The sequence below is a fragment of the Lactuca virosa genome, chromosome 4, assembly GCF_052849685.1.
Source record: "Lactuca virosa cultivar CGN04683 chromosome 4, Lactuca_virosa_CGN04683_v6, whole genome shotgun sequence".
NCBI classification, from domain to species: domain Eukaryota; kingdom Viridiplantae; phylum Streptophyta; class Magnoliopsida; order Asterales; family Asteraceae; genus Lactuca; species Lactuca virosa.
The window spans coordinates 510,983,060-510,995,593 of record NC_136429.1 but is presented as its reverse complement, the minus strand read 5'-3'; the positions used below and the strand labels follow the sequence as shown (position 1 = coordinate 510,995,593).

Genomic DNA, 12,534 nt, shown 5'->3' with positions numbered 1-12,534 from the left:
TCATCAAAGTTCACATTCAATTTGAGCAGACGGTCCACAAACCATTTCATTTTCTGCAAGTGGCCCATGATGGGTTCACCATCCTTCATCTTTGTTGTAATCATGGAGCAGATGATTTCATACCGCTCTTGACGAGCACTCTGATGGTATCTTTCTATCAGGTCCTGGTGCATCTCAAAAGGGTAGAAGTCCTCATAGGACTTTTGGAGTTCAGAAGACATGGTGGCAAGCATGATACAAGCTACCTTGGTGGCATCTTTCTCATTTGCCCTGAAATCAGCAATCTCCAGAGGAGTAGCAGCAGACTCATCGATTTCCTTAAGCTCCTTATCGAGGACATATTACTTGTCCTCATAGCGAGTGACCATCCTGATGTTCCTAATCCAGTCATTGAAATTAGTCCCATCAAAGATGACTCTCCCACAAAGGTCTATAAGAGAGAAGGAGCCGGTAGGGTTTGAGCCAGAAGCAGTGTTGGAAGACATCTGAAAAGAAAGAAAGACAAAGTTTAGATTAGATAAAAAGTCCTTAATATAACACCCAAAATGAAATATTAAGGCCACGACCCAACACAATATTTTACAATTTGGAAGAGGGATGTCGTAATCCAACTTGCAAAATATTTTAAGGTAGGTAAATGAAGATTTACCAATTTCCACCATGAAAACGAAATTTGTTAATTAAGTTTTAATTGGATTTGAAACTCCTAGATCCTTTGAGATTCATTGAACAATTCAATGGCATGTTTAAATCTCGATTATGCCCTTCAGGTTTGTGACTGGGATACCGAGGATCACAAACAAGGTGTGAATAACCATGCAAATGTACTTGGTACTCTCAATGTCAATTATCACCTTAATCAATGTGTCGGTTAACCACACACGCTCCATTGAACTTATGATAGACATTAAGTTACCCTTTTCCACCATTATTAGTCCATGTTAATGTGTCGGTTAACCACACACGCTCCATCAACGACTTGGTAAGGTGCAAAGTGTAATTTCGTGGATTAGCATCAATTTTACATTTTCCTAAAGTAACTAAGATTGGGAATTTATAAAAGGTTTAGTTACTATATTACTATCATTATACTTTTAATGAGAATTATAGTCTTTGTCCTACCCGTTCGGCTAACGAACCTCCACTAGTCAAGGAAGTGGTGGGTGAGAGTGGACACCCATTAAACTGTCATTTTATACCCCCCTTATAGACCGGCTTCGTGAATGAGGCCTACTAACGGTAAGACTGATTTAATCTTATATATATATATATATATATATATATATATATATATATATATATATATATATATATATATAGAAGTAGGTTCATGCGAAAACATAAATATCTTGCGAAAACGCGAAAACAGATTTTATCTTATAAAAATCAAACATATGTACTATAAAAAAATAAATTTATTAGCAATAAATTAAAGATAGTAAGTTTACATTTGATGGTGTTATGGTAATATAGATATAAAGACGGTTTTAATAATTATTATTTTTTCACGTGCCTAATCATTTTTAAATTCATGTTTTCATATTAAAAATGTTAAAAATCATACTTTGCTAATATGAAACAATTTCTCATCTATCATCGATTATCATCATGTATTTCAAAGTTTGGATGAATTATTTTCCAAAATATAATGTTGAGGTGACACAATATCATAGGTTTTTCTTATTTTCGCGTTTTCGCAAATTATTTGCATTTTCGCATGAACCCTCCCATATATATATATATATATATATATATATATATATATATATATATATATATATATATATATATATATATATATCAACTTATAATATTATAATAGTACAAGGGTTGAATTTTAACTTTTAAAATTCTAAGGTTTGGAATTAAAGTTTCATTTAGTGAGACTTTACAAATTCCAAAACGTGAGGGCAAGTTTTGAAACTTGTCAAAGCTCTTCAAGTCCATAACATATGGCTTTAATGACATCATTATTAGAATACCTTTCATGTTCCATAACATCCATAACTTGAAGACAAGTTATGGAGTCCATTAAAATCATTTAAAACATTATTTAACTAACACAATAATCAAATACTTCATAGAATATTCAATCAAACTCATATGAACAAGACAATTCCAATCAAAACAAATTTCATGTAATTAGCCTAACCATGTAAACTAATACAAAACATGAAACTTTTGACAATTATCTTTTAAATTGGATTAGCATGATCATTACCACATCAAAAACAGGTTTATTAGTTCAAAAACAGTTTAGGGTAATGATCCTAGTCCAATTCCAGCCTTAAAACTCGAAAATCTACACTCTGGAGCACCAACTCGTCGAGTGCATGAACTAACTTGGCGAGTTGGTCAGAATTGTGATGGGACTCGTCGAGTTCCCCAGTGGACTCGGCGAGTCCACTGTCTAGACATCAGAATTTCGATTTTTGAAGCATTTCTAAGCAAGTAGCATCAAGTATATATGAAAACAATCATAGTCTCTGATACCACTGATGGCTTTGGAGCATTCTAACACTCTTATGGTGTACATGCAACCCTAGATGCTTTGGATCTATGTTTTCTCTAATATACATGCAAACTTTGATAATTCCAAAGCATCATCCTAACTAGCATACAATGGAGTAACTATACTACAAAATTCTAGTTAGATGACATACCTTTTGGTGTAGTTGAAACCTAAAAGCCTTAAGAGTCTAGCACCAATAATGTGAATGCCTCAAATGGAAACACAAATCACCACCAACAATTGAGAGAACTTAAGAGGAGATAATATGCACTCAAAATCGGCTAGCACTCTTACAAAAACTCTAGGTTTTGATTTCATGAACCAAAGGGCTTCTTATATAGTGTGGCTACATTAGGGTTACAACATGCAAACCCTAATGTGCATGACTATCCACATTCATCATGCTCCATGGGTTTTAACCTCCATGGAGTATCCATGGGTCACCACATGGGTTTAGCCCAACATAAGGAATCAGGGATCATTAGCCCACTTTATAAGAATGAATGATTTACACAATCAATCCCTATATATTTAATTAGTCTCTTTTTTATCACAAAATTAATTCCAATTTAATTCTTGATCAATGCTAATTAAATAATATGATTTCATATTAATATATTAAACTTATAATATATTAATAAATCATAATTATCCTCTTCTCAAAAGTCCATCCTTCAAATTGTCCCGGTGAAGTGCAACCCAAATGGACCATGCTACTCTCGGGTCAAGTACATACCAAATATAGTTATGGTCTTACACAACATATCCAACATATAGATCCTATCACAACTAGGTGTAGGTGCGCAACTACATTTTATTATGATCAGATCATATGGACTATTAAAATTGGAAGTAATATTTCATAGACTAAACACTTGGTGATACAAACTAGGAATTCAACATGGCTCATTCCCGAGAATGGATAATCTTAGAGGATATAGATGACAAACAAGAGATTTCATCCCCTCTTATGGCAGATGATCCTTACTACCCTATGATTCAAACTATCTTCAATCCAATACCCTCCGATGACGGAGCACCTTTACCTTCCAACGAACTGGAAGAGAGCAAACCAATCGAAGAAAGTGAGCCTATAGAAGATACAAAATCAGTTGCATCTTCCCTACCCCCAATGAATACCCTTTATCGTCAATTTCTAGGAGGAGCCAAGATAAAACGCACGACTCGTAAATCCATACCAAAATGGATGAGGATTAAGAAGAATCCCAAACAATCATTCGAGAAGAGACAAGATGTGGCAACTAATTATGCATCCACGACAGCAATACCCACACAACCAAGGAAGTATGAGGGGAAACTCCCATGGTGCACTCAGTGCAATCGTCATCACCTAGGTAACTGTTTATGGTGCACTCAGTGTAACAAGCAGGGACATACCGTCAGCTACTGCATAACACCTGCAACTGTAAATCAAGGAACAAATACTAGAACAAACTTTGATGGATAAAAAACGTGTTATGAGTGTGGCGAAATTGGACACTTTAGGAGGGAATGTCCAAAGTTAAGGAGTAATGAATGTTTAGGTCGTAATAGGGCATTCATAATCGGAAGCAGAGAAGCTATCCAGGATCCTTCGGTGGTATCTGGTAAAAGATAAATTTTAGGACGAAATTATTTCAACGGGGGGAGAATGTAACACCAGTCAAAATAGGTCAACAACAGTCGCATATGATTATGTCAAACAAATAATATAATAAATTACTTTGTAGTTCATGGAAAATTCTAATACAAAAATGAACTTTCATACCTACCTTATGGTATAAATCAAAGTATACATCCATACAATCCCAAAAGATTTTAACAAATCTTAATCTAACTTCGCGTGAAGAAGTTATGATATAAAGAACGTCAAAAATAAAGTTGTAGTACTCGGAAATACCTACGCGTGGATATAAAGAACGTCAAAAATAGAGTTTGTATGCAAAAGTTATGACCTTCCCAATATGCAGTTGTACGAGAGCATGACACGTGGTAGAAACCCTAATCTGTCAGGACTCACGACGTGAGCATGTATCCGCACGGTGTGAGGAGTCAAACAGACACTTTTCAAGGCTAGAATGCATATGGCAAGTCTACAATGTAATAAGTTTAGGGCTCACGACGTGAACATATATTCTCACGACGTGAGAAGTCAAACGGACAACTTTCGAAGCTAGAAATGCAGATGGCAAAGCTACGAGGTGATGCAGCCAGGCCTCACGACGTGAGAATTGATTTCTCACGACGTGAGAGTGCCCTGGACTGCCTATAAATAGAAAATCCAACCCTTTCAATCCTTACACCTTCTACTTTTCTTTCCCTCGTTTTTTGAAGGTCGTTTCCCTTCCTGAGCCTGACAACGACGAACCGCTGACCGTTTCTAGTTAGATTCTATAAAATCACGCTACTAGGGTGAGTTTCACGACCCTACTTTTTTAATGTTTTCGGGGAGAAATGCATGCTAAATATTATATAAAAGTTAATATTATGTTTATATGATAGTATATCCATATCAACATAGATAGTTATATTAACTAGGATATAGTTGTTTTGTATCGTATATACTTAGAATATATCTAATATATATCTAAATCATACAACTATCTTAAACTTTTTAGCATGTTGTTATTAGTGATTATAATAATGTAACCCCGTAGTTACACTCGGGAGTTATATATATTATGTGTGATATAGCCCCGGAGTTATACTCAGGAGTTCTGTATGTGTATATATATATATATATATATATATATATATATATATATATATATATATATGCTTGCTAAGTATGTTGTTATTATTAGTTTTATGTTAGATAAAACCTAGTTTTACTTCAAGTTATAGTTGTTGTACTGCCTAAATATTATAAAAATTAGGAGTAACATTTAAAGCATAGTCTAGTAACGTAGAGTTTTAGACACGAATATGCTTTCGCTATTAGAACTATAGGAGGTCGACAAAGTCTACATGAGCTATTTTATTCATCAACTAAGATTGGAAATCTTAGGGGAAATCCTCTGACTGTAACCGCTAATCTCGTGTGAGCGAGGAAGTTTTGTATAGATTTATGTGGGTTAACACCCCACTCGTGGTTGCTAGCTACAACCCAATATTTTACGGGTGACAAACTTGCCCATTGTTCCAACGAGGAAGTTGTGTGTAGATCTATGCGGGTTGACACCCCCACCCATGGTTACCAGCTACAACCCAACGTTTTTCGGGTGACGAACGATCCTTTTGTTTGTCCGACGTTGATGAAGCGTGCGGAAAAATTATATTGGTGCGAATCATTATAGTACCATTCAGAGGTACTGATGTCGTTTTAGCAGCGGTTACGGACTGATGGTAGCACAATTTTAGAAGCATTATACTTTGTCTATATACAAGTATAAATGTTAAGTATAAGTTTCCCAAACACTTATACTCTAGGTACAAGGAATTTGTAGGTATACTACTTGCTCATTAATTAGACAATTATACCTAGCCCACATACTCGTATAGAATTAAAATAGGATTTATACGTAGTAACCTTTGTTTGTATGGGATTACAAACACTTATATGCATAGTATATGAAACTTATAGGTATACTTATAAGTAAACCATTATACCTAGGATATATATACTATATGTTAGAAATAAGTATGAGTCAGAATGATATTTTCAAACTATGTTCTATACTTTTCGAACTTGGAAAAGTACTATTTTTACTCTGAGTCAATACATGTGGTCTCACCAACTTTATGTTGACGTATTTTCAAAATGCATGTGTTTTCAGGAACTTGATAAGCTAGAATAGTAATATAACTTTCTATTATCAATAAAGGTATGTAGTTTATAATAACTCTTTTGTACTGTTCAATATATGTTATATTACTGTGATACAAGGAATGATGTTACACCGCCCGGTGTTTCCGCCGTCGGCTGGGGGTGTGACAATCTTAGAGTTGTTCCATCAATCCAAGAACCCATAAAAATTTTATGTGTGAAGGTGTGGTTTCTTTGACTAAAGAAACAAATGATCATGGGAGATCTAGGGACATTATGAGAAAATACCATTATATGCAACATATAATTAAAGATGGCAGCCTCATGGTGACTTATTATCATCAGAGGATAATCCAGTTGATCCTTTTACAAAGGCCTTTAGAAAGGCAAAGCACATCAAGCATGTTAGGAGCATAAGATTCAGAGATAATGTTTGTTTTTTTAGTTAGTTGATAAGTTGAAACAATATAACAAAATAAGTTGTAACTGTTTTGGCAATTTAATAAAAGAGACACTACAAGAAAAAGACCCTTTTACGATGCGCAAACCACGACACTCCTTTATTTATGTTACGCAAAAGCGTGTGACATTAAAAAGTGTCATCTCTTCAAAAAATTTAAGGATTTATGTCGCGCATTATTGTGCGCCCTTAAATTAGTGTCTAAACAAACAAAAAAACACGGAGGGCACCTATAATAAAATGTGTGTCGTCTAAGGATGTCGCTTTATAAATTTTAATGGAACGCGCGTTCCAACCTTTAATAGCTAAGTGGGAAACAAAATCCCCAAAAAATAGAAAACCCCGCTTTGTTCTCATCTTCCTTCGTTTCTACTTTTCTCTTTTCTATGATTTGGCTTAATGAAGCTCTGTGAATTCCATGAGTTATCGCTATGAAGTATGGAATGCAAAGCTTGATTCTCGCTTGTCTCTGATTTCCCACAGATAAATCAAAACAACACACAGACGGAGAACCCTAACGTGTGTCTTGCTTCTTAGTAGGTAGCTGGAGGTCTTTTATTTTCTTCTAAAATCCCGATTCTCTCATTTTTCTATCAACTTAGTACGTGCTCGGGTTTTTGGTGGTGATCGACGGGTACGAGACATAATAGAACAACTGAAGTGGCTATTACAAAGGGTTGAAATCATATGGAATCGTTTGGAGATGATGGAGTTTAGCTTTCACATTCGTCAAATCTTAAGGCAGAACAAGACTATTGAGATTGAGGGTTTTTTGCTCCCAAAAATAGACCTTACAAAATCATTGCGATTGAGGGCTCTATGACGAAGAACTAGGGATTCTAAGCCCAGCAAGGTTTCCTCCTCTCCTTGAATTCACGTTTTCAAAAGTATCAAGAAGTCATATGGTTGATATTAGCTTCATCCAGTCTTTCATGTTTGCTTCTTCTGCCCAAATCCTTCGATGATGGAGGCGCCGTACACTTGGATTACGATAACTAAACCTCCATAGTAAGCCCTAGTACTAGTTATTTATTACTTCTAATTCATCCTCCTTTAACCCTAGTTTTCTATTTAGTTTTTTATAGACTTTGCTTCGTCATCACTTCCATCTCCCATGGTCACCTCTTTTCCATCTTCCATCATTGTCCGAAGATGTCTTCATTGTTCCTCCCGCGGTCTCTTCCATCAGGTAAGTTGTTGGACAATCTCATCTACTCATTCTCGACTATCTCTATTCTCGCTCTCTTTTTTCTCGATTTTTCTTCTTTGTTCTCCCTTTTCTGTTGAATGATGTTTCTATGTTGAGAAAACTTCCATTGATTCCATAAATTAGAGTTTTTAATGGGTTACACCCTATTCCCGAGTCTCAATTAACAAGGGAAGTGGAATTTTAGGAGGATATAACAATAATATTTACTATATCTGCTACTCTCTTCTTTTGACTGGAAAGGTAAACTGTTAAATGTTAATATTCCATTTGTTTATTTTTATTTTCTTTATTGGTATTTTTTTGTTTCTATATTCTCCATCAATAAAGGTACCAACAACAGAACAAGTGAATGCTTTGTCCAAAGAATTACGCAGTCGTGCCATTATCCCAGGTCATGTAATTTCATTTCCTTTTAATTTAAATATATAAAAAAGTTGAACTTTATGTTTATTGGTGTATTCTGTTTATTGTTGCAGATCATGTGTATAAAGCCATCAATGCATTACCTATAACAACTCATCTAATGACTCAGTTTATAACTGGTTTCATGGCTCTTCAGGTTAGCTTTTTCATGTAATTGTATCTTTACAAAAGAGGTCAATTTGGTAGGATAAAGCAAATAGGAACATACTTTGCACTCATTATATTTATATAAAATCATGTTGTTAAGTTAAACTAATATTATAAGCAATTAAGCAGTAAATATACTCCATAATTTAACTGCACTCCTTTTTTCACAGGTACAAAGTGAATTTGCAAAAGCTTATGAGAATGGAATCCATAAATCCAAGTGGGTTTCTTCTAATTTTTATATTTTTTAACACACTTAGTTTTAATGCAAAAGATGATTTATATACTTATTACGATGATTCAAGATACTGGGAGCCGACATTTGAGGACTCTCTTTCATTGATTTCTCAACTACCAGCTGTAGCTGCATATATATACCGTAGGTATGTCTATGTGTATATCCAAAGAAATGCCATTTCTACATAATTTCATATTGAAAAATGAAAGTTTTGACTGTTGTTTATAGTTGATTTGATTTGCTATTTTTTTTAAAAAGGATATATAAAAATAGAGAAGTTGTATCAGTGGATGACTCGTTAGATTATGGTGTAAGTTTTGCGCATATGCTTGGATTTGATAGTCCAGCCATGCAAGAGCTTATGAGGCTTTATTTCACTATCCATACGTAAGAATATGATTTATGATTATTTACTTGTTTCTATATATTTTGAATATATGTTTAAGGATTATGAAATCTTGATTTATTGTAGTGACCATGAAGGTGGAAATGTCAGTGCTCATACTGTACATCTTGTAAGTTCCGAAGATAAAAGGCACTTTCATTTATTTGTTTATTATAGCATCTGACTTTATACTTGGAAATTTTACCTAGTTATAGCAATGTCATCCAACTACAAAACAATTTTCACTTCTATAATTCAATGGATTTCCAAAGTGTAATTCCCTAATTGTATAAGTAGTTATAGGATATGTTTTTTGATGGTTATTTTAGGTTGCTAGTGCTCTATCAGATCCATACCTCTCATTTGCTGCAGCATTAAATGGTCTAGCTGGACCCCTCCATGGTTTGGCTAATCAGGTACCCTCATTGTATTTTTTTTTCTTTTTCGGACTAGAATCTTATACAATGTACTTTTTTTCTTTTTTAGTTTTGAATAACAAGATTCTTTTTTTTTCTCTAGTGCAGGAGGTTTTGCTTTGGATAAAGTCAGTGGTGGATGAATGTGGAGAGAACATAACCAAGGATCAATTGAAAGACTATGTCTGGAAAACCTTGAATAGTGGGAAGGTAATGTGTAACACTTATTAAAAATCCTTTGTGGAAGTTTTTAAATAAATTTTATTGAAAATTGGTTACGATAATCATGAGAAAATTAATTGATGGTATTGAAACGCAGGTTGTTCTAGGATTTGGGCATGGAGTTTTAAGGAAACTGATCCCAGATACATGTGTCAAAGAGAATTTGCATTAAAGCACTTGCCTGATGATCCTCTCTTTCAGCTGGTTAGCACCTTATTGGTCGTGTTTGTTACATGGGACTAGACAAGCTTTATAGGGCTATTTTTTGATGACATGGAAGAGGAGGGCATTTACGTCTTTTTCACAGACAAGATTCCATGTCTCACCATTTTTGGGTGGGACAAAAAGTTGCAAATTTTGTCCCATTGACATCAGTTTCAGTTGCAATTTAATGCATTACAACCTGTCATGGATTCTTGATACCGGTTTAGTTGACGTTTTTTTTGTAATTTGAATAGGTTTCGAAGCTTTATGAAGTGGTGCCTCCGATTCTAACAGCACTTGGCAAGGTACCTGCTATTTATTTATTTCTATTTACATAAACATCTTTGTGTTGCTTTTTTTACATACAAGTGCACTGTCCATTCTGATGTAATATCTATGTAGTTTGAAAAATCTACCCATTTTATAAGATTGTAAAGTGGTTTGTGTTTAAATGACAGCACATCTATAAATATAATTGGGTTGATTTTCCAAAGTACATGAAGAATCAACAAGTAAATAAAAGAAAGTTGCTATTTCATGCATTTAACCCTAAAACATATTAATGTGTTCAACCTAGTTTATCCTTTTTTACTTCTCCCAATTGAAAACTATGACCAATGGTTTATTTTAATGTAAGCTGGTTGAATTCTTATGTAGTTAAATCCATGAATGTATGCATTTGTTTTTTTTTTCATTTCTCAAATTTACATGGTTATGAGACACACAAAATAAATAGGAGTACAAAACTTCAATTTTTTTTTGTTCTTTCTAATAAGTAATAATGGATTTAACCAAAATGGGGTTATTGAAAAAATTATTTACCAATCTAGTATAGTTCTAAAAATATTTACTAAAATAGTGTTTTTCTTCATTTTACTTCTATTATTCAGTTTTTCTTATTATCTTTTTACTTTAAATATCTTTTTTTGCTATCTTTTTAATTCTATTTTTAATATCAGTTTTCTTCTTTTTTTAAAAATCGGTTTTTTTTAGTGTAGATGAGTATAACGAATATACAAAAATGAATATTTATTTTTAATATCCATTGTTGTTGTATTTCAGATAGTTGATAGATTGGATGAAGGGATTATTTCACCGGATCTTGGCGTACTTGATTTTGAAGGGCTTTAGAAGGCAAGAACAACACTTTTTTTTTCTAATAAAATACTTTATTTTGTATGTTGATTTTCATCGGTGTATGAATTTTTTCCGTTTGCTTCAGGCTGTTGGTAAGGCCCTCTTTAGGGCTCATGTTGAAGGTCAACTAAAGGTAAATTTACAATTAATTTAAGTCTTGAATAGTAGTAATATTATAATTCATTTTATGCTACAGAATGAGATAATGTCGAAGCCAGAGCTGTTTAACCACATTGGGGCATCTGCAACTCCAAGTCGAGCAAACATGGCTAACAACATGCAACAAATGTCAGAACTTACTGGATCTGATTTGGAGCAGCTTGCATTACAAACACTTGCACGATTCAATTTCAAGGTGCATTCAAGATTTGTATAATTCACAAATTTGTTGTAAAATTTGCAAAAGTCAGCTATTCATAGGGACAAAAGTGTAGTTTATTCAATTTACTATTATTTACCATTACATTTTCATGCATGTAGGGTCATGATCTTCTTGAATTTGCAAGACATGATAGAGCCACAAGGAAAGATGTTGCTCTTTACTAATGCAAGAGATGATGGAGCCCAGTAGATTCAGTGGCTGTTCTTTGCTGCTGTAGAGTACTTGTAAATTCTTTTTCATTTACCATTACTTTTTTTCTAAATATATGTATATGTGGTAGGATCTTCAAGTTCGGAAGTATGCAATATCAGTGGCTGGTAGATTATCTGAAAAAACCCTACATATGTTTTTCTAGCACTTCGGTGACGCCTTATTCAGTTGTTAACATATCTTGTACAAAGGTGAGAACTCAATTTTCTTGTCACTAACTTTTAAATGTTTAATAATATATTATTTAAATACCTTCTCTTTATTGCTCTTATTTTTTAAACAAATGCAACTAACATTCCTTGTTTGATTATTCTATTAATTATATTAGCATATTAATTTTTTGACTTTTATTTGATCAGGTCACAAGAATTATCGGAGCAGGGGTTCATTAGTCTTAAAGAATTATGAAAGGCAAGATGCAACTCTACTTAGTAGGAATTTGATGTTTATCATCTTTGTGTATATCTTTGTAGTTTGTATAGCATTACTTTGCAGAAGGTGTCCCTTGATACACAATGTAGTATTAGGTTATATAGTTAGGGAAAACCTCTTAATAACAATGTACAATTAGATCCCCTTAATATCAATGTATTACAATTTTTTGACATAATGTTATTGGATGAAATTGATTGTTTTGGTATATATTTGTTTACATATTTTTGTATTATGCGTAAATGAGTATCGTAATGACACGTCGTAAATGCATATCGTAAATGGTTACTGAAGTTTATGACACGCAAATGTGTGTCATCTTCATTTATGACAGGGGCTTCCTTGATACGCATTGCGTGTCATAAACATGCGCGTCGTAAGGTTACGACA

General features: G+C 33.7%; 1 pseudogene; it reads left to right on the top strand.

Moving 5' to 3' along the window:
• The first annotated feature begins 7,890 nt into the window (after positions 1 to 7,890).
• Positions 7,891 to 11,666, top strand: LOC145107044 (citrate synthase, mitochondrial-like; annotated as a pseudogene).
• Positions 11,667 to 12,534: the final 868 nt, after the last annotated feature.